The sequence below is a fragment of the Cephus cinctus genome, unplaced genomic scaffold, assembly GCF_000341935.2.
Source record: "Cephus cinctus unplaced genomic scaffold, Ccin1 Ccin1_scaffold0638, whole genome shotgun sequence".
NCBI lineage: Eukaryota > Metazoa > Arthropoda > Insecta > Hymenoptera > Cephidae > Cephus > Cephus cinctus.
Genome location: NW_014333277.1, coordinates 287,419 through 311,287, shown reverse-complemented (window position 1 = coordinate 311,287; position 23,869 = coordinate 287,419). Strand labels below are relative to the sequence as shown.

The 23,869-nt window shown below is 41.6% G+C and overlaps 2 long non-coding RNA genes across 6 annotated transcripts; both read right to left on the bottom strand.

The window, feature by feature from the left end:
• Positions 1-55: 55 nt before the first annotated feature.
• LOC107269368 lies at positions 56-11,147 on the bottom strand. Its single transcript, XR_001538052.2, has 6 exons — positions 10,980-11,147; positions 10,742-10,885; positions 4,298-4,520; positions 3,878-4,217; positions 3,323-3,398; positions 56-607 (listed from the first exon to the last, which is right to left on the bottom strand). It is a non-coding gene; the product is annotated as an uncharacterized LOC107269368 (long non-coding RNA).
• A 2,662-nt stretch (positions 11,148-13,809) lies between these two features.
• LOC107269367 lies at positions 13,810-19,117 on the bottom strand. Of its 5 annotated transcripts, none has more exons than XR_003060162.1 (8): positions 18,975-19,117; positions 17,416-17,653; positions 16,467-16,774; positions 16,198-16,387; positions 15,179-15,329; positions 14,810-15,047; positions 14,434-14,594; positions 13,810-14,122 (listed from the first exon to the last, which is right to left on the bottom strand). It is a non-coding gene; the product is annotated as an uncharacterized LOC107269367 (long non-coding RNA). The 5 variants fall into 5 exon arrangements; XR_001538050.2 differs by having other exon boundaries at positions 13,810-14,359; positions 16,303-16,387; XR_001538049.2 differs by having other exon boundaries at positions 16,303-16,387.
• Positions 19,118-23,869: the final 4,752 nt, after the last annotated feature.

Sequence of the window (23,869 nt, the reverse complement as noted above, 5' to 3'; positions counted from 1 at the left end):
CCCCCCCGAGGCCCCATAGGGGGCCGTGTTTTTTTTTTTTTTTTTTGAGGAAAACCCCCGAGTCCTGCGGCTGTCGCGTACAGGACTAGGGGGGCAAAATCTTAAGTAAATGAATTTCCGATAATATTTAGTAAAATTTTAGGTGCTACAGGGGTGTCAGGTTGACACTGCACTTTCTTAAAAATTTCTTTAAAATGTTTCAACTATAGACTTTTTCAATACTTCTTAAAAAGTTCTATAGTTCCCAATCTCGTTCTAAGGGTTGCTATGGGAATCAGGAGTGAGTAACAGAGAACCTCTGCCCGCCATGCTACGCGTTCGCGTTCATTATAATTTCCATTATAATTTACATTTCGACTAATTTTATTTTATTATTATTTATTAATGTATCAATGCGAGACTACAACCGCTAAATAATCTAAGCCCGAGCTGAAATAAATACCTTATTTAATATCAACAATTAATACGTAAAGCATATACCTATTTAATCTGCCACAGAATTTGTATGTAATAAAATCTTATAAAATAATTTTAAATCCTTTTATTGCACATGATGCAAGTTGCCTGTCACGGGGAACGTTTGGCGCCAAATCCATCTCTGAAACAACTTACGTAACGGTTAAAACTTAAGAAAATCGTGGGAGCGACTGGTCAGTTAATCAGAGTATAGTGGGTCCAGTAACGTCACCGTCCAAATGCGCAGAACCGCTAGTGGCTGTACCTCGTTTATTTGTATAATTTCCAAAAAATGACAGCTAGGCCACAGCTCGCCGTGATTACTACACATAAGCGCAAACAGTTCGCATAGCAATAACTTAGGTCATTGAAATATTTATATAGTAAGATTACCGAAATAATTTATTAAAATTAAAATTATAATAGCAAAATGTAATATCAGTTAAAATTTATTTATACACCAGATCGCAGTAAACCTCAGGATAGTTTCAGGATATCCAAAAAGGGATTCACAGATATACTATGATGCCGGACTCAGCTACCTCTTTTTACAAGATGACACATGTACCCAGTTAATGAAAAATCCCTACACCCACTACAACCTCTAGTCAACCTGACTGTCATTTAATTTATAATTAATTGAAAATGGCGTCCGATGCCACAATCTTCTATGGAACAAAAATCCTATTCTCATTTTTTTCTAGCAAACTGATCTTAGACGCTCGATTAGTTCTCTGTTATCGTTATGCTTAACAGAAAGAACGTCGTGGAACGTTACAAGTATAAGTAACTGATGCAAGAAGCGTGAAGGCTGACGCTTCACGTGGTTTTAACTTTTAAGGTTAACCCGGCTGACTCTTTCTCGGGTCGTCGCACGTGACTCAGGACCGATCTGGTTCGGTAGATACCATCCACCCTCGAAACTGACTACATACCCAACTGGCTACGGTTCGCCAATCCTGCCAGCTAACGAGCCTGATCAGTCCCTATGCTTGTGAATACGTCCTAACGTAACCTGATTCGCGGAGTGGAACGGGTTTTTATAAAAAAAAATATATATACATATATAATGCGAAACTCTCTAAAAATCAATTCCGGAAGCTGGTTCCATAATCCATATGAGAATCTACCACCCTGGCACCTGGTGAGTTTCCATCCTGGACCAAATGGTAAACATAACTCAGTCTAGATCCCTTAGCCAATCAACGCTTTTCTACCTTGCAGGGGGCATTTCTGACCAACAAATACTCAGATACAACCTCTGCGGGAGCTAACTTACTCTATACTGTATATATATATATATGTATATACAGTGCAGTTCTGAACTGGTCAGGATCGATCGGTTCGGTCGATTGAATTATTTTGATAGGTCCCCATCGTAGGCGTATATAAGGCCCACGAATACTGGGAGTGGCGTTCTTAATAACTCGCCCACGCGGTACGTAAACTCGAGCTTGGGTTATCGGGAAACTTAACACGTCTGACGTTAGACTAGACGGCTTATCCCGATCTGTTCCATGTATCTTACACAGTGATTGACCTTTGACACGATTCAGCAGAAACTAATAACTTCGAGGCTTGTCGTAAAATCTAAAAATAATTAACTATGTATCACTTATGAATAAACAATCTGTATTATGAAATATTGTAAATGAATATTTTAAATAAAATTCTACATTTTATAGAAAATTTATCTTTTTATATTTCACGTACGTACGAACCGATACGGTTCGTTGTACCGGGTGTGACAAAAAAAATTATCCGACTGTAAAAGCGTACGGTAGAAGCCCCCCAGGCAAGGAAGGTAAAATACGTAAGTAGCTGCAACGTACATAGGACAAGGCGAAAGGCAATCGATCTCCTTGTTGTTGAGGTTAGGTAAAAAAAAATCCCTATAAAAAGTAACTATAGAAGAAGGCGCTACATAGCTGGTAAGTAAAGCGAGCAAACAGGCTGGTCAACAGAGCCAATCGGTATATGAGATAAAATATTGCAAAGCAGAAACTAACCTAGAATGTCCTGCAAGATCGGTCGGCTGTCGCGCAGCTAAATAGCGTGATATTAAAAATTTTTATTGCATAACGGAAACGCTATTCCTATATTTAGTGATAGTGGTAAATATCACGTAGCAAGTACCAAACCTCTCATATTTTTACACTGGTTACGATATTATGCCATACCAAGAAATAACGTATCCAGAGGCCTATACGCGGATCCATGATACGTGGACAAAGTTTTAGTCTGAATCAATTAACTTCTTTTTCTTATCTTGTTCGATCTAATCCAACTACCGTTATCTCGCTCCATGTACCAAAGCCGAGTCACTATCCCATAGTAAACACGTGATTCCGACGATTACCCTCAATTTCCCGGATATTACGTAGAGCCAGATAAATTGAATTGATCTTATGATAAAATCGTAGATCGAGATTCAATTAATTGTTACGTAATATTTTCAACTAAATTTTGCCCTCTTACGATTTTTATAAATATCCCAATATAATATTGCAAAAAGAATGTTTTTTTTTTATTAATTCCTAAATATTAATTGATAAATTATATATATATATTTTTTCATTAATGACACCTTATTCGTTCGCTAAGATAACTATGGGTCTCTGATAAAACTTTTGTGCCTCGACGTTGGCCGTATTTACCACGTAATAATTTGCCGAGAATTAACGCGCGATAACTTTCTCATTAAGGGTTCTTTAGTGGCAGGGTACGGAACGTAGCCAGGCAGTCATTATTTTGTGCCTAGAATACGGGCCGTCTGGATACGCATGCGAGTATTCACGTAGATATATATATATATATTTATGCATAAGCTGATAGCTGATGCATAGTATGTGCATAATCGATGTACCTTTTTTTTTTAAGATGTTTTCTAATTGGCTGTTTAACTCGAAGGGGATACACCAAACACAAATGGTCCAGAATGCCTGAAAAACGAAAAATAAATATATATATACACTGCTAAGGGAAAAGTATTTTTTTTGTCATTTTTAAATACACAAGTGCAACATACAAAAATTGCATTCAGAGACGCTAGGGAGATGCATACAAATACACCCACACACGAATTCGTGTTCGCGTCGGGTAAGAGTGCGAGGCTCGTGCTCAGCTAGACAAAAGGCGTGAAAACTTTAGAGGTTCCTATTGTAGATAATATCATAAGCGAGAGATGCCATTACAGCTGTTAAGGAACCAGCAATTTCCGAATTAAAACCAGTCACGGAGCCCAGGTAAGGGCCACAGGTGTAATGAAGACTGAGCCTATCCCCACTTTAAATCGGAGATCTTTCCAATAGCGTAGAATCATCGGCTACCTGGAGGAGCCTGTAAGGTGCGAAAGACGTGCAGGTAAGAAAGCTGAAGGAAAGATATGATTACAGGGGGGGTGAAAAAAAAAGTTTTTTACCTTAAAAATATTTGGATGAAACAGACCGTAGTAATATTCGAAAGCCACGTGTCGTTAAGAGCCTGTCCAAGTTTCCCCGGGAGTCGCGCCTCCTCCGGGATCATCAAAGTATCCAGAGATTGAACGGCTGTCCCGGTAAACATATTTTGGCAGGTTCTTGCGCCGGAAGAGAAAAGCCATAAATTTAGCGACGTCAGACGTCGTCGTCCTGGACAGGATGGATAATAAGGTGGCTGACGCCTTCACCCTCTTCCAGAGACAGAAAAGAGGTCCTTTTGAATGTAACAGGACTGGAACGGGATGCAACGTCGGCAAGTGGATCCCATAGGGGACTGGGAAGCTGTAAAATTTAAAGGTTAGTGCACACCTAACCTATAAGAAGTCTACGTTAATTCACGATAAAAGTTGGGTAAAACTTACCGAGCAAAGTCGGCTGCTGAGTTTTCGTAAAATTTCCGGAATATTAATTGCCAATAACCCGGAGGATACTTCGTCGACCTGGTGTGAGTCCTGGGTGGGTTCGTTGTGGGTTCAGAAAATTTTTAGATCCGGCGTGGCCGTCGATGATGGCTCCGAGAGATGAGGAAGAGGCATCCTGGTCTTTGCCTTGTGGACGACAAGGGTGATGACGCAGAGGACTTGACTGAGGAAAGTAAAAAGAGGGTGAACCCTGAGGGGGTGGTACGTATAGGGAAACGTAGCCAGGGTGGTCTCGGCCAACTCTCTTTTGAACATCGCGAGAGCGTGCTCTCGCGCCGAGTCCCGTATTTTCCCCTGCGGGCTACTAATTAATTACTGTGATTAATCAGAAAAGTTCGTAATTAGAAAGTTTCTTGGAGAAATTAAAATGGCGGAGTGACGGAGTCGGGACCTAAACCCCCTCGCCACTCTTATACCTTCCTCTTCGCTTCTTCGCCCCTCTTCTTCGTCCTTCTTAGAAATCCTACCCGGTCTCCTCTCTCTCTCTCTCTCTCTTTACCCGCGGGCGTCCAACTGCTAAGACCAACATCAGCGCTTGGAGTTTCCGATAAACTCATTAATTAAGGTAGATCGGCCGCTCTGCGCCAGGGGTGCCAAATCCCCTCGTCCTTTCCAACCCTCCTTATTCCCTTTTAGCTGTGGCAGCACTGCCGAAGGAGGAGGACCTTTCTCCCGTGTAAAATCCAGGGTGAAAATGGCTGCCAAGTTGGACGCGATAGTGGCTCCATCTCTTTTTCATCGAAGACCACTTTGCACTTGTTATACGTAGCTACTACCACCCCGTTCATCCCCCGATTGTCACTTTCTCAACCCCTTCTGCCCCGACGTTTTCCAGGAGCCAAAGGATAATGGCGATGAGGACACTTTGTACCTCACGATCGGTACCGACCATTGTTTTCGTCCCTATGAACCCCAACCCTTAACAGTCGTCTTCATCCGGCGTATTGTTTTCGAATTTTCCAGTCGAGGCGCTAGCGATTTTCAAAATTTACCAGCAGATAATTCCCGGTAGGAATTTGCCTCGTGATCACAGAGAAATTAAAAAAAAAAATTAGGTTGGTATCCCTCACGTCAAGGGTTGATGGCCAATTTTGTAATCTTCTATCTGTACGACTCGGCACGAGACACGAATAGGGGTTGTTTTTTATCGGGAATTTTTTTATCTCCTACGTATGTATGTAATTAACGACTATATACACGGTGACGAAATTTTTTTAATTATCAAAAATTTTACACAGTCCGATCAACTTTTCGAAATTTTATTTTTCCGTGTTTACTCGATTTTCGAAATTCAAGCGAATTCTATCGGCCATTACGCTGCAATGGATCCAATATTCTCCTGCCCCACGAGTCTTGTCGAATTTACACGAAGCTCACAGAACGGCGAAATCAACGAACCGAAATGCAAATGCGGTCTACCGATGCACCACTGCACGTTTGGTCAGTCCTGATAGTACATATCGTACCGAACAGTCGCCACGGCAGTGTTACTCTTTTTCAAATTCTCTTACAGGTATCTACCCAGGCACCCCTGCCCAAAAACAATTTATAAAATTGAATTAAAAAATGGGGATAATGAAACAAAATTTTCTAACCCCAAAATACCTCTTACGATCCATACAGAAAAATTCAGGTATATTTTCAAGTATCTGAAGTACGTGTAGCATATATCTATGCTCGGTAACGCTAATACTCCTGCTCACTATAGTTACCACATATGTGGACACGATCTTTTGGAATCACGAAGGTCAGAACTGGCCTCTCACGTTCACGATTTCCCCGAAATACATAAAGACCGATAGTCGCTCTAACGAGATAGATCCTTTATAGCTTGTCAGTCAATTTTTTTTTAATTCACTTTATCACGCTACTCTTTTTCATTTTCAATTCACGAAAAATACATTGCAAGATTTCAAAAAGTTAACAGTTTTAAATCTACAGTGACTTTTTTTCAATATCAATTTTATCTGTGCCTCTTAATATGATACAGGATTCCAAAAAAATGTTATTTTTCTAATTAAAAAATTCCAATAAAATTCCTGATAATAATAAAAACCAAATCCCAACCAAGATCCAGACGAAGTTTTTTAACTCGACCAAAAAGAGGGTCCTGGTGAGATCGTTTCACCCTAAGCACCCTCCATTAAAGTGAATCCGTAGTATCTCTCGACATCCCCCATTGCAAATCCGCCCTCTGACCGCAGATTGAAATTCTTAGTTACGCCACTATAGGGTTCCCCACAAGTCACCCCACGATTTCATTATTTCACCAACGACTGGTATATACCGTCTATCTATCACGAATGGCGAACATTTCAAGAATGCCACAGCATTACGTTCCACGCATGCGTACAAATTAATTCCCATGAAATATTTTTTTAAAATTCCAATATCAAATCGAGTCATCCAATAAATCTCACAGCAGTCCCCCCTTATTTTTATACAAATTAAAAAATACCATTACCAAATGACTCCGACCTATTTATCACAGCGTACCAAAAAACCAACCACAACCCAATATATCCAAAACCACAATATACAGGGTGAACGAAAAAAAAAAAGAAAAAAAAACAATGCCTTCTTACATTGGCCTATCGTCCAATATCCCAAGTAACGCAATATCCACCTACTCCTTTTATTCGCCAATTTGCCATTTTCTCCAGTCTCCATCCTTTGTGCCCTTAACCAGAGGAAGCACTTCCAAAAGATGATTTGCGAGCAGCCACGATCCCGGCGTGTTTTAATTTTGGGATATTGGCGGCATTAACCGTGACCTCCTTTCTCCCAAGTATTACAGGCGTTCCTAACCTAACCACCATACACACATACATATATTACGAAAAAGTATACAGCTACACGTACTATAGCATAGTTTGCGGTTAACTGTCATCGAAGCACGTGTACCAACCCTCTACCCGAATCAGTATACATATATATATATATATATCCACCTATATACCAAGAGGGTGACAGAACGAGATCTCATTGGGGTGGTTTGAGGGCTGGGCTGAGATCTTTTAATTTGAGGCCAAATTCCTCTCGAGGGTAAAGCGACGGGAGCCGCAGGAGGGCGGTCGTATTGCAAGAAGGGTGCTGCGCGATGGTTGCCCGATCGTTTGCAACCCCTAAATTCTAAAACACCCCCACGTTCGTTGCCACGTGGACAAGCGGCCTCAACGCTCCTCCCTTAACAGACGACATCCCTTCGATAACATGACGCACGTATATTCACCTGTCCCAAGTACAACTGGAACCGACGTTACACATGTGTACACATATGCTATATATGTAAAACTGCTTCCAGATCTGGCCTGTGGTCCCATTCAATTTTTCCAGGTGTGTCACTATATCTATACCTATATGGTACGGGATGGGGAGAAAAAGGTAATAAAAAAGGAAGAAGGACTCATAGGTGGCCTCGTGGCCTCACACCTTGCTAAGATCGCCTACGGGCTACCTCGCTAGTACTCGTGCGTACCACCTTCCACACACGGGTTATAATATATTACATACTCACGCGTGTTGTACCTTTATTATAATATTATACTACGTATCTACGGACACCAAAGATTTGGGAGAGCCTAGATATTTTTTTTTTTTTTTTTTTTTTTACGACGATAACCACTCAGGATTTCTCCAAGGTTTAACGTCGTTTCCATTTTTTTTTTTTTTTTTTTTTTATATACGACGATAACCACTCAGGATTTCTCCAAGGTTTAACGTCGTTTCCACCTAACTACACCTACGGCATATATATAGTTACTCGTATAAATATTCGTTACGGGATACGACGGATTGATCGAATCGTTCAAATTTTTCTACCAGTAAGTCTCTAATGGCAATTCGTACAGCTTCGTTGATTGACTTGAAATTGAAATTGTAGGATATTTTTCGCTTGTTCGAAGTACCGTGCTGCGCATGCGCAATAGGTAAGTATCTAATCACGTGGTCAGCCTGTAATCGGCTGGTAAGGACAACGGTAAATGGCCATTGAGACGTATGAAATAGGGTGGCCGTTAACCAGACTGTGTGCACAAGATGTTTGTGAGTCTCTCTCGCCCACGCGACTCGCCCACCAAAACTGACAAAGCCAAACATCGTTCCGCCGTTGTCCGGTGTTAACTCTGACGATAAGTGGTACGTCAATTGGTACCGGACACCAAGGAACTCGCACTTAAGTAGCCAGAAGGACGCTGCTCGAGAGGGAAAGCTTTGGACTTTTGCATAGAGTGAAGGAATGCGAGGAGAATTCGAGAACGTTCTGGAATGTTCCATGCGGCCGGGGCTGCAGGTCTGGAATATGTGGAAGGACAAAGAATGGCTTTAAATAAATTGTACAACACGTGTCGTTAGACACGTGGATAATGATTGTGATGATTAAAAAAAAATTTTGGTTTAATAATTTGAAAAAAAAAAAAAAAATTTCGCTATTTCATTTTACTCGTAGATTATTGACATCTCGTGAGATTTTAATGGAATGGCAAACATTAATTATCAGAGTCGTATTTAAGGAGGGTGGCTGCACTCAGCACGTGTCGTGGATCTTTTCACCCTGGGGTACGCGGGACTACGACTCTGGTCTCTTCGTGGGACTCACTGGGCCCTTCGGTGACGATAATGAGAAATGCTTAGGTGGCGACGTTTAAACCTATCAACCCCTAACCCCCTCGAGCAATTCTGAGAGGGTGGCCGACACTAAGCTGACAATATTGATTGAATTAATTATACTCTCTGTCATCCTAGTGAACCGTCTACCACCCGCCTATCAACCCCTAAACCATTCACGTATCATCCCATTGTCAACCCATTTTCCGTTATCCGTCGGCCAATCAATTACAAATCCGATAAACAATGTAATTATCAGTGATACTTGTGTTGCGTCACGAAAAAGTATTATTACAAACCCACCCCCTTTGGAATTATGAACGATAACAATTTTTTTAAATAAAAATCCGTAATCACCTGTAAAATTCGATTGTAGTTATCACTAGTAGTCTCGAGGCTGTGCGGTGTGGGACGAAAAAGGGGTTTTGGGGATGAAAATAGGAAAATAAATAAAACCCGTACCAATTTCCGAAATTCAGTAAGGGTGCGTACGGTACTCGCGAGATATTGCGATTCGCACGTAATGAACATAGGACCAGGATGCTGGGGGATGAAAACAGGGGATCGTGCGTGCGTGAATCGTAGGTGGAGAGAGAGAGAGAGAGAGAGTAAGGACATATATATATATATATATATATCCACAGCAAGGGGTTGCGCACAATGCGTGTCTCCTGGGAGACGCTTATCTGAAATTACAATGTTACCCCCAGCATCCCCAACCAGCTGCTGGAAATCCATGGTCCCATTGGCTCGGGATCGTGTACCAGAAGTGGATGCGCGGGAGGGTGAGAAACATTTAAAAAGGAAAAAAAAAAATTTCGAATAGCATAAGAGACTAGAGGGTGGGTAGTAGTAGGAGCGTGTAGAGAAGGTAAAAAGATGAAAAGAAAAAAAAATGAAGTAGGGACGTTAAAAAAGTGCACTAGGAAATGACGTGTAGACGATGCGCGATTACCCGGTCGAACTTTTTCATCCACCCCCCCGGGGGTGGTTATACGACTTGCGATTCTTATTCGTCACACTCGCCGGTCCTTAAATTCAGCTTGATACTTCCGTATATGTATATAATACACGTGACCACGTATACAATATATAATCCATATGTGAAATATATATATATATATATATATCATATTCCTTTTCCGGTTGACTCATTAAAGGTCGGACCGCGACTGCGGTGTCTTTCATGTTTGCATACGAATCGTCGTAGCGAGTGAATAGAAAGAAGGAACGGGAGTTGCTCGTTCTTCTTTGTGCGTTTCCGCATAATTTGTCTGCAAATGCGACAGCGACGACAACGTCGACGACGCCGTCGAGGAGTACGTGCCACTTGTCCACGGTGACGTTGCGGACTGTGACTGCAGAGACTCTCCCTCGATTCTCTGCACTCTCCAACTTAACCTCACTCTTTCATGGCGTCTCCATTGCGACGCGTCTATTTTTCTGCACACTCCCCGTACGGCGTCGTCGACGTCGGCGTTTACCGCCATACGCGTATACTTGGGTATATATATGTATACTGTGTATCCTTTGAGTCCCTCGTGCCGAGGCAGACCATTGCCAACGAAAGAAACAAGAAAAAATAAAATAAAATACAACACAAACACATACTCTACTTCCTCGGTTTTGAAATCGAGTATGGCGACGTCTATTCAAAGAACCCACTATTACTTTGCTATATATAGGTATATGGACGTGCGTGTTTTGTGTGTATATATATATATATATATATATATTACTTGCTGGAATTGTATAAATCTTTAAAGCATATCTAAATACCTTCTTTAAGATGACGGATCTCCTCGTTACACGTGCATTCGACTTCTTCGTTTATTCATCCCTTACTGCCCCTTGGGTTGGTGGATGGTTGCATCCCTTTGAAATGCATCGACGTCTTGGACATTTTTCCACCGGTTTGCGAGGCTGTTGAAAACAAAAGATTGTGAAATCAGGCCGGAAACTGTTTATAATGTCTGTTCTTTTCGTTTTCTACTATGTAACCTCACTCTTGACTTACCTCTTTCGTCTCTTTCATAGTTGAGTACGAAAGATTCGTGTACAAAGTACTGTAGAGAGACTAACAATTTATCGCGAAGACGCTCGCATCTCGAAACTTTCTTGCCGTAATTTCGTAAGCCGCATGTATTATACAGACAGTATCATGAAATTTGCGAATAAACAGATCCAAAAGATGTGACCTAATGGAACTGTTGTACACTACAGATAAATAAATTCAAAACAATGACGTATTAAACGATAGATGGCAGAAGCGTCGGATTTTAATATCCGCCATAATACTTTCCAACAATCCCCCTGAGCTATGTATGTATGTCCCAAACACAATACTACAGATATGAAGTATACGATATGGATGGTAAAAAAAAAAGTTATTAAACAATAAAATTTGTCGTAGGACAAGGAACCGGTATATCATATAGAAAAACAAATATAGTACCTGTATAAGATTATAAATACTGTGAACGTGGAAGAATAATTCCTTCACAGTAATAGTCGAGCGAGTGGCCGTCAGAAGGCGCCACTGTCGGCTACTCGACATAAAGAAAGATATAAAAATAAAAGATGGCAGGAAAGAAGGTACGGTATAATCCAGCCAAGGCCGGAGTGAGTTTTTGAGAAAAAGAGGAGCGGCAAGAAGACAGAGATAACGAGAAAGTTATCGAGGAAGAGAATAAGCGCGAGTAAGAGACGCAGGAGAGTAGGTAAGAGTACTGGAGAGCAGTAGCGTACGACCAACTTGCATCCCCCAGGCCCCCACTCGTGGCGCGCAAATGAGGTGGAAAAGATAAAGGCCATGGCAGGCGATCATTAACATGCGCGCTCTGCTTTCGAGGACTTAGGGGTTGGGCCGAGCAGGGATGGTAGGTGGTAGCTACGAGAACCGAGGAGATGCCAACCTAATGGCGGCAGCAATTAACAACAAACACCGCTCATTAATCGCAAGAGAGTCCTCCTCTCCTCATTCCCTCTCGCCCTTTATTTTTAACCCCAACCTACTATCTTCATACCCCGTGCTCATCCATCCACCATTCCCCCCACTAGCAGGAGCATCCCGATCCTTACCCTTTTTAACCCTCTTCCAGGTTCGTGCCTCTTTTTCTTTTATTTACAAAAAATGCCGTCAAACTGCAACTACAGGTCTTTTCAAATCCGCTATATTGTGTCTGAATACTTCGTGCAAATGTTGTCTTGGCACGTGCGAAGACAGAGAAAAAATTTTTAATTCTATTAACCTTATTTGACTAACCCCAAAAAATATCTTATGGCTGTACTTACTGTGCTTTATGCGTGGATACGAATGAAGCGAAGCGTCAGTTAAAAATATAATATCGATAAATACCATAGGTTTTTATCTTACATAAAGTTGGCGGGTTTACTGTTATGAATTATTATCAGTATTACTTCTTGGACTGGCTGGTATAAAGGATGAAGTTAGGGACGTAAATTACTTGGCAGCCCGCCCTCGCCGAATTATTAAAAGCTAAACTGTGTTTGATTTATAAGAGGGCAGCGCCAACCTGCGGCGCAGCTAGGAAGTACGCGCATAGCCAGAGGGGGGTTGCTTTATAGGAGAGAGAGATAAGGGGGGAAGGGGGGCGAAGGTGAAGAGATTAATTTTATTACTTCCGCCTGAGTAATTATTGCATTACTTCGCGAGGAAGTTGCCACGAGCTTCTCTTTCGCCTTCCTTGGTGTTTCCTTCAATTTTTCTTTTTCTCTCGACTCCCCTCCTCGCCCCCTCTTCCTTTTCATCCCTCTATCGCCATTGCCTTCTTCACTCCTTTCTACTCCTCCCTTACACTTCGTTTCTCATTGCGCCACGCTTTTCGCTTCTCTAAAGAAATTATCGCTTAGCTTCCTTAAGGCGCACTTACATAGTCGAATTGACTGGGCGAATGTTTTTTAATTCTCATCGCAATATTACGTCATCGTTTTTTTTTTTATCGTTATTAAGATAAACTATTGAACATTACTTTATACCAGTCGCTCTGTCAGCACGCGCTATTATACAGATACACCGAAATTCCATAGAATTATGGAATTCAATAAACCAGTCGGACCTGTCGCATCGAAAAATTCTTTCATACATATCCGCCATCAGACCAAGTCAGTCCTATAGCTGAATCTTATTAGTCCTTCCCGATTGCCAATGCAGCAGCAATATTGCCCTCTCATCCGGTCTACGTTACGCTGCAGATTTTCGATAAATGCCGGGTATGTACCTATGTACATAGAAACGTATTACGCTTGCGATACCGTAGCCGATTAATTGTTGAAATCTCAATGAGGGATCTGCTGAAAGTTTTTCAAGTATTGAACCGGTGGAATTAAAAATAGAAATTCATATCTTGGTTCGAAAAAGATTTTTACGAAGTAGCGCAAAAGTTTTTAAAGAAATAAGTCCAATTGGAAATAGGGTAAAAAAATTTTTGAAAAATTTTATCAAAGTTTTATCCCTGCAATTTGAGCTAGCCTGTACGTCTGTCTTTGTCTCACTCGCGTATATACCAATAAGTCCGTCTCTCTCGCACTCGCAGGAAGCGTAACAAGTACGCAAATATCCGTATAAATATTTTTCCTTATTTCTTTCTTTTCACAAACTTTCCTGATAAGTGACAGTCTCAATTTGTTTCAGTAGTCTTAACGATACAAAAAGTACCCAAGCTGTCCGTGCTAGTTTTCACACATCAGCCTGACAGCTTGTCCACGTGTCCTTTACGGTAACAACGGAAAGAAACACGTGACGGAATCACATCAGGTACAAGCTGATAGTCGAAATCACCGTTATAAGAGCGATCGAAAACGGCTTTTAAGAATGATCCTTTTTGTCGGCTTGTACTCTTTTCCCGTGGAGTCTTCATTTATTTATTTTCTATACGCTGCTTTACAATTACCTATACCCAACCTGCTCTCGACAACTGGGCAACAAACCTTCTCTTACGATCTTACGAACATCTGGCTCTACCCGTTTGCCTATCTGGATCACCAATATCCAGAGATGGACAGATCGTAATTTCTAATTTCGTGTGATCCAGATTGATGCCATCATTCTACAGTTTAATACTCCTCTACTCCTCTCCTGTACTGGTGTCAATAATTCTACGCAGCATCCATACACGTCTACATCTATACCATCGATATCTGAAAAAAAAAAAGCGTACTTAACCCAAAAGTGATCTTGGCTTTTATTAAAAAAATGTATATATAATAATAAATAAAAATAATCCTGCACAAGATACGGGGTAGTATGTCTGGGTCCTGGCGTCTTGTAAGTATCAGTAAATAATCGCAGCGGACGTTGCATTACTTCATGGAATTTATGATTCGGCCGTCCGGTCACGTTTGCCGGAGGGCTTCTTCGGCGACGAAGAAGAGGTGCTTGTAGAGAGTAAGAAGAAGAAGGAACTCTAGACGATATAAGGGATCACTATGTATATATATATATAGTATACCTGAGCATGGAGGTCCTTAAACGCCTCGCGAACCAATTTGCCACGGCACGTCTGTGAGGTGATAAATATTAAGTAATTCGTCCGTTGTAAACGCGTACAACCAGTTGCCTCGGTACGTGGCGTCTGATAGATGGATACGAGGAGTGTGCAAGGTATAACGGCTAGAAAAAAATAAATATACAATTTTATATAAAATAATCATTAAATTCCAGAATCATTGTTACACTTAATTGTTAACCAGTGTAATAATCGATTATGAAAATAAAATATTTATAAGCTATAACTCATTACTGTAATTAAGTATGCAAACTGGTGTTATAAGTACATTCAATCACCTTGATCCTGATATTAATATACAAATATATAAGTACGTTACCAGCACCCAGTAGCGGAACTTCTTTGAAGATTCCAGAAATGGCGATTCAGCCTGGCCTCTAGTGGAGATTAATTTAATACCCGAGTAAAATCAATCAATGGAAATTGATGTTGCTTCGGCGAGTGGGTGCTGTGGGGGATGTATTTGCTTTGCGACGTGGCGGGGCCCCGTAATCAGTGTAAATCAGGGGACGCGTAAATCACACCCAATGCGGTAACAGCCAGTGTAACGGGTGTCCCTACAATACAAAATGAAAATGAATTGTCATAAAGAAAATAATACAGTTTGCATTGTTTCCATCGATTACAATGAATTTTCATATGCATACGATAGATCGGTGCAAAGCAATTAGTCGTTAAAATTATTTACTTTTTATCGATGACCTTTTCATTCCGACACCCTATACAGCGAACTCCTTTGGTATCCAGGGACGTAATTCTCGTCGGCGCCCTGTGTGGTCGTTGGTACCGCCCCCGAGCAACCCCATTCCCCCACGTAAAATCTTCGAGGCACACACCACCTGTTAATCATAAATAATTAAATTATTAATATTTCGATAATTATACCGTTTCGAAGGCGCAATCTCGCCTTTCCGCTCGCAGCTTGCTCGAGTGGGTAGAAACTCTTGGGGACGTACACGCGCTTAAAAGAAATCACGTGCATCTACAGGATACGTATATGTACTGTATTATATGTATATATCTAACTATATAAAAAATATATATATATATATATAAACACATAGTATACAAAAATTGAGTAGACTCCAGATACCAATCGCTCTATCTGTGTCTATATGCGTGAAGAATTTATCGATCGATTGAAAATCATTGACAGGTGGATACAGGGGGCGGTAACCTTAGTTCAAGACAAATTAATTAAACGCGGCATTAACTTAGCGTCTTACCAAATAGATGCTGGCGCCAAGAAAGAAGATCCCTTAGGATCCCGTGAAAAGAAATTTGGAAGGGGCTCGAGGAAGTTTCTTGGGAAAGTTTTAACCGTCTTGTAAAAAAGGGTGGAGGGCTGGAGAGGGGGGATGGCAGTACATTGAGAAAGAGGTGAATGGCAGAGACGAGGACGAAATGAAGGATGAGAGGATGAGGTCGCCATGAACGAAAAAGAGGTACAAGATAATGGTTGCACGGCTATAAGGTGAAACGGAAGATCTACTGGTAGAAAACTAAGACCTCACTCAAGGAACGACCCCTGACCTCGAGGTTCCCCTGGCATAATGCTTCATTGTAATTACAATAAAGGTTATCAGCTAGAATTCGGAGAGTCAGTCGTTCAGTCATTCAAGTCATTGAGATGGTAAACAGGACGGCCAGGTTTAGCCAGGACAAACGGCCGTCCCGATATATCGAAGATCGACTACTGATCGTTACCCCAGTGGGATCATGTGGGCGATAGTGATCTTGGTTATCGAACTTAGATGTCCTTCGTGGAATTTGTTTTTTTCTTTATGAACAAATATTCAAAAATTCTCTCACAGAATCGTATATCGATATCACGGATATATCCAGGTCTGGTGTACATGGTGCATTACGTGTGTGATCTCTGCTGCCTTCTGTCTTTCTGCAATAATAATGATAATTGAGAGGAATGATTCGGAGTCGAAAAAAAGAGTGAAATGAAAAATGAATATATTTCGTACCAAGGTGGAACTTGTCTGCAAATTAAGCAACCGTGGAATTACACGGGGAATTACGCTTCTGGTCAATTCTATCGTGCATTTTAAAGATGATACTTAGGTGTGAGGTGAATTCAGCCCCAGGTGGGAGCAGATACGACGGAACCACGAATTGCGTGACACTCAAAGACGCCGCACTGGCCCAAAATTATTCCGTACAATCATCATTATGCCCAACTTCAGAGCAATCTTCTACTCAATATTGTCAGTCGGCCTGAAACGAAGTGATGCTGCGTTGTAGGATGGCTGAGTGACTACTAGGTGGCAGACATCTATAAACAGAGTATAAAATATCATTTACATTGTAAAAAAAGTAATTAGGTTTTTTTTGCATTAAATTTGAATTTTCCCTCGGATTCCATAAAAAGTATTTTTTTTCAAACCCAATAAAAAAATTTGCACCTGTTTCAGACCTCACTACATAATATCGGATGGATCAAAACCGTATTTAACCGAGGTAACTCCAATACAATTTATGAAGCTTCAGGCAAAGCTAGGTCTGATTTAACAGGTTTTTAATCGGCAATAAACCGAACCAATCGACTGGCATGAATTGATTCAGTCATGTGGATGATATTTTATTTATCCCAATACATAGAATGAAACCTGTCAAATCAGAGAATGAATTTTAAAAAAATTATTCAACCATCCCCATTCAGTTTCACATACGAATTTAAAATGTCTCAATAATTTTTTTTATGTTAGTCCAGTTTTTAAATATAAGCTATACTCGTGTCGTATATTTAATATTAATAAAGTACCTAACCTTACAAAAATATATATTACAAAATAAATTATAATACAAGGAAGATTCTCGGACAGTACTTTAATCGTAATTCATGAAGTGTAACTGTAAGTTTGTAAATGTATATGTATATATAGATATATAATCTCCCAATATATATATACTTACTGCAGTGGCACATTGGCGCGATAATATCGTGAAGGAGTGGCTTTGCGTATCGCGTTTCATGCTCGCCCATCTTACTCAAGCCACGTGTGAAGCCTGTGGTAGGCGACATGTTCACCAGACATGACTTATTGCCTACAAGCGCCACTGTAAATCTTGAGCTACACCTCCGAATCCTTAGGGCGCCCTCACACAGTGTCTTATGTGTGTCTTTGGTCAGAGCATCCGGTCCCGTGCGGAACTATAATGAAATAATGATCCATGTAGAAGGGTAAAGGATGAAACTAAAAGATCATCACAGCAGGTTTATGGGACTGGGAGTTATATTAGAAAATATATTTTTAATTTTAGGAATGGACTAGAGATGAGGTAGTAATTACGACATTATATAGGATACGTGTATAACAATGTGAAATGAAGAAAGCACCTTCACCCAGCTGCTTGTTACAATAAAAAAAAAGAGAATTAATTGTATGCGAAATATGAAATTTTATTTTTTTCCTTCTGCCTTTATGCAACTCGTTTGTACGTTTTTTTATTCTTTAGTTGGTATAACGGTTGGGATACTTAAAGGATTTTTCTTTTTTTTTTGTTTCCTTCAGAGATACAATTTATTGCCACGTTTTCCTTTTAATGACGAATTTTCTAATTCTCATGGCAGCCCACATGTCAAGGACCGCAATGGACCCCGTACCCATCCGCCCCTAATCGCCGTCTGATTTTGGGTTTGCCCGAGAATCCTAATTGAATTAGATTCTTCCCGAGGCGTATTCCGGGACTTGGCCAACCCGGCATTATGTAGCAACCCTTCATTTTCGATGGGGTTGATAGCGGACAGGACACACTCGAAACCTTGTTTGTTCGGCAAACTACAAAATAACGGACTTCCGTCGCCAGCATTTACTTCCACCCTGCAATTGACCTTGTTTCCCTCAGCATAAAAGTCATATACAACGTTACATGTATTACCGGTAAAGAAAGGCATAACCTAATAAGATCATTCCTTACCTGTATAATTCTCATACAGTTTTTCCTCAAATATTAAAAAAAATCTTATCAAACTACATTACCCTCCTTTGATACATACCGTTATACTTTTCATTTCCAAGCTTTAACGAAGATTCATTACGACATTCTCCTAACTCCTTTCAATCTTCCAACCTAACCTCAGCCACCACTTCCTTAATGTAAATAATACTATATATCGATGCATAGTCTGAATAAAGAGCATGAGTCCTCATTATCATTCTGACAAGAATAAAATAGTAAAATCCCTAGCCTCAAAACACAACATATGCACCTAATATTTACCTGCGGCCGTGATTCGAATGCAACACTTCCCAAGAACTGCAGTGGTAATTGGAACGAGACGAGTAAGAAGTCTCTGGACTGGCCACAGGTCGCGTGACGGAAACCGCGATCATTCGCGACGTCTGAACACGTGTAAACGCGTGCACGCATACACGACTGGCATATACCGATACGATGCAAATATATTATACGGAGACGGAGAATTTTCGTAAATTTTGGGTGGCATCGGCATCCGGGGATGCAGTAATTACCTGAACTCCACTGCTTCTTTGCCACAGACGGGTGGACGGACGGACCACAGCCACGGAACGGATACGCCCCTCGCGTTACACATATGTTACAACCCCATACCCTAATTTTTATTGCACGGAAGACGATCTGGTGGGAACCTCGGGAGTCCTTTTGTCTTGTCAAAGCCTGGCCCTCTAGCGGCAGAAGTAGCAAGTAACTACCCAGTCAAGATTTTCTCGCGGGATCATTTGAATCTCGAAGACAGGCGTACTTAAGATTTTTCCAATCTTCATTAGATCCTAAAAGTCATTCGTGAATTTACTGTAAGGAACGTAACCTGAGTGAAGTATATATCTCTGTATACACGCGCACAGATGCATTTGGTTATATCCTTTTGTATGTGGAAAAGGAATCTTAATTTTTTGATGAACGCTTGACAATGCTGCAGTTCTGCGACCGAGACACGATCATCCTGTCGACACGCGATGACCTCAGCACTTCCTGGGGACAACCCCGAGGAGGAAATGTTCTAACGGGAGCATTTCTGTACTGTGGCCTAAGAAGGTGACCTACGCTATATGAATATTTCTCTTTATGCTAAACTATGAGTTATGGCCTCTCATCTTGACAAGCAGAGAATTTCATGACCGACAGACATAATCAGTAAAGTTCTCACTGTGCATAATTGAATAATTATTCATGAAAATATCCTTTATGGATAATACTATAATACTTATGGGCTATCGGTATGTGTACAGATAATATCTTAAAGACGAAATTTGTCATGGTGGTAATATTCTAATGAACATCGTCCTGCGTTATCGACTACACGCTTCTACTTTCATGAAATTATGTTAACATCGATTACCTTGACGTCCGTCTTTTTAACGTGTCCCGAAAACGAAGCCTGGGGTTGTGCTGGCGTGCGACCGGCGTAGTAGGATAATTACAGGGCTCGGGCTTCGATCTAAATCAATCGTCAGGGGTGGCGAGACAGGGTGCAGCAAAGGCGCGAGGTTCCATCTAGACTGCAACGACAAACCGAGGCTCCTGGTGCACTTATTGAAAATTACTCCTCGCGTGCGCGACACTCGATGGATGAAGTTTTACTAAAATTGCCGAGCAACGTCGTTGCAGTAAATCGTTCGGTCCATTTGGATGATCGACAGAATTTTAGAATTGGTTTCTTCAGGTGTATATATATATATATAACCGCAGTCTAAAACGGTTTAAACTTCTGCAGGTATCTTTAGGGGCTTTCCTCCACGACTTTCTATCCTCTTCTTTGACACCATCTCACTCCCTTGCACTTCCCATTTCTTACTGAAACCTTAACAGCAGTAACGATTACTCAAAGATCCAACCGCAGACGATAGAAATTTCGTGGGTAACAAGAAAAGCACAGTATAAGGTTTAGAGTTGATAAATGAGAAATGTACAAAGATAGTAAGAAAAAAAAAATAAAGGAAAATAGAAACCCTTAAAAATAATTCTTCACAAAATCGCAATTCTGATATTTAGATATTAGAATTTGCAAAGTACGTGTTTACAGATCCGATTTATATAAGCCTGAACAAAGTGGCCATTCTCTTTAACGCTGATGGCCATTTTCGTGTCGGTCCAGTCTCCGAGGGAAGACTGGGACTGGGAACAAGGGACGAAGAGAAGAAGGTCGACGTGCATGTCCAAAATTGCGACGCATCCAATTTTCCAGCTTTTATCGCTGCTCGGCCAGAGAACGAGATGAAATTGTAGAGTTAATATTGTGGACGCTCTTGCCCCAGGGATCAGAGTGTTACCGAAGGGATGTCCAGCTATGGTTAGTAGATCGAAAACCCGCAACGAGCTTCCGCTTGATAATTCCTTCCTTAATGAAGTTGGTTGAACGTAACAAGCCGTCCTCGGTCAAACAAACAGCCACCGGGTACAACACAAAATATACTTACTACACACACACAGTATTCATATGACCAAGAATTTGTCCAAATAAAACCAAGTGCATCTATGCAGATACAACATAGTTCATGGATTTCCTATATAGGTATACCGAGGCATACCTACAGTCGAGTGGCTCTAGACACCGCCATTACTTTTCAGCTATTCTCCCGGATTCGTAGCAATCGGGGAAACGGTTGCCCTGGGCCGTTTCGTCTTCCGATGCGGAGGAACCCTAGCATCAACATATGCGGTTCGCGTGCAGCGTACAGCGTGCATCGAGCAAAGAGGAGTAACAGGTGCAGCTGCAGAGGAAGCGGTCGTTAGCCCGGTACGGTCTGTGCATATACCTATTATGATTTTTCATAATTAGTTTCTTAGCTCGCGGGATATACGTATAATATATAATACCTATACATACCCATAGGTAACCCTATCATTTGTTACGTCGCCACCCTGTGCTGGGAGAACATGTGTCAGAGTACTGGATGCCATATTGGACACGTGGGTGACAATTACTGTAGACGAATCTGTCAAGAATGTATTCAGGTAAAGGATTGGTATTGTTGCGGTTTATCCATGAGTACGTTCTGGGTATGGATTTGTATATTACAGGTGAACAAGTAAAAAAATTTCGACTGTACAGTACTTGAAAGAAGTATAACGAAAAGCTTGGTTACTCCTGCCGGCTTTTAGGTTAGAAGTAAGAGATCCTTATGTGTGTTTGGTAGCATAAGCACACTGGTGAATGAGCATTGCCGAGTATTAGGGAAACAATGAGTGATTAAGACGCCATGGGTGTTCGCCCGGAACTCTTCGGGAGTTGTATACACCCGGGGAAGAGAGTACGTGTATAGAGAGCGGTAGAGTAGACTAAGGGTGAACTGGCAGGGCGGTGGGCAGGGTTACAGAAGTGGAAGGGAGAGGATGGATTTCGTTCAACGCAATGGAGGCTCCTATACTCTTCGTACAACCCTTGCCTTCATGCGCACGCTACCCCACAAATCATCCTGGCAGCATAAACTTGGCATGGCGCTGTGTGAGGGATGGCCAAAGGCACCCCCTGCCAGACTGAATTCACCCCCTAGTATATTCTCTAAAGAACCACTGAAAAAAATGAATGGGATAGACGTAAAAACAAAGCTGTACGGTCAATGGCTCTTGCTGTACCATGCCACTTGATTCTGACTCGCCGGCTAGCTCTACCACGCGTACATCATACTCTAGGGACTTTGCTAGGACCAGGTATAACGCGGATCCGCATGGTCCTCGTGGTATTTCGAGTAATTAGAGAGGCAAATGTAGGCCATGACGTAACCTGGATTTCAGGTTTAACATACGTACTTCCACCTTGTGCTCGTTTGGGTCCTTTTTCTCGTAGAGATTATGTACTTGTATCTGGTTTCTCGTTATTATTATTAATCCTCCTGATGAAACTGGGCTTGGGTATGGCTTGCGAGGGTGGGTGGTAAGGTCTGCGTGCCCGCGAGATCGGTAGCTGCACAAGGCGAAAGGAGATTAGCGTGAATAATGAAGACACGACCCCGTGAAAGCCTAAGCGAACCTCCTTAAGCCTGCTCCTTCGAGTAGAAGCCGAAACCGGAAGAGGGGGGTGGGTTCCTCGCGGGGGTAGAAGCAGTTAATTACTCCTCCCACTCCTTAGGGTAACGACTTCCCCTTATTTGTCGAGAGGCGCAAACAGCCACCCTTCGTAAGATCCCTTCCTAAGACCTCCAACCCTATAGGACCGTCTGAGACATTGACTCTCCTCTCGCACTCACCCTTACTCACTCGCCTACCCCTTGGCGGCCATTATACTTTGAAGGCTTCCTTTACTCCTCGACCTACCGAAATTTCCTACCGTTCAACGAAAATTAGAAACTTTCGTGACAAATAAGTATCACCCTCTACAGGGACTCTGCTCATATTCATTAAGATTGTTTCACAAATTGTTACCGCAAGCCCTTTATCAATATATCGGTGCTTTCCAAGCTATTACATGAATTGAGAATCAAGTATTACATCCGATAACAATTATTGTAGATACGTCGCAACGCCTTTTGGATCACCCAGGTGATACCCTGATGTAGAAACAAGTCTTCGTCGAGTTAACGTTATAAGGGTAACATTAGGACCTGATTACAAACAATATTTTTCTTTTCATTGTCGATACGATAATTATCTACACTCTATGTCAAATGTATTGGACATCAGATATCTACTAGCTGGGTAATGACAATTTTCGTGGGGTTGAAGTCATTAATATCGTATACAGGTAGAACAATCATCGCCTAGATGATTCCATTCCTGGGTTCATAAGTCGAGACTCTGACCTAAGGACGCAGTTAACGCTTGATTAGAGAAAACAAAGCTCCGCCGCCAAACAGAGCGTGATGATGCGACAGAAATTTTAATTACTGGGACCCACAGGAGGCGAGACTCCCTGCTGATAGATTCCCTCGAAGCGAACTCTGTTATATTTACCGCTCCCACGCCGCGAACCTCGACACCTCGCTCCACTTACTATTCCCCTGATCGATATTCATCCTCCTCCTCCTCTTCGTGTACCATCCTACTTTTCCTGCTTCCACGCCAACACCTTCACGTCCAATGATTCCAGTAGAATCTTCATTCCGGTTAGTCCTTTAACAGCCCACGTCATTATCACTCTATCTACATCCATATTATCCATGGCCGTCCAATGGTGTCCATTCGCTTCCGATATTCATGGAATTTCAAACTGTACCCACATAGCCAAGACTGGTGAGACTATTCCATACCTCTCAGGATCCCCAGGTCCTGGGACCCCCGTGGTGCTCGCCAAACTATGATGAATTAGCTTTCTGTTATCGAATTGCGCCGACACTCGCGAGGTGAGAGGACCCCCACGGTGATAATCTCTCACCAATCTCAGTTCTGATTAATCGTGCCGGGCTATCGCACTGGAGGACCGCTTCGAAACGGTGCAGCTAACTTTATA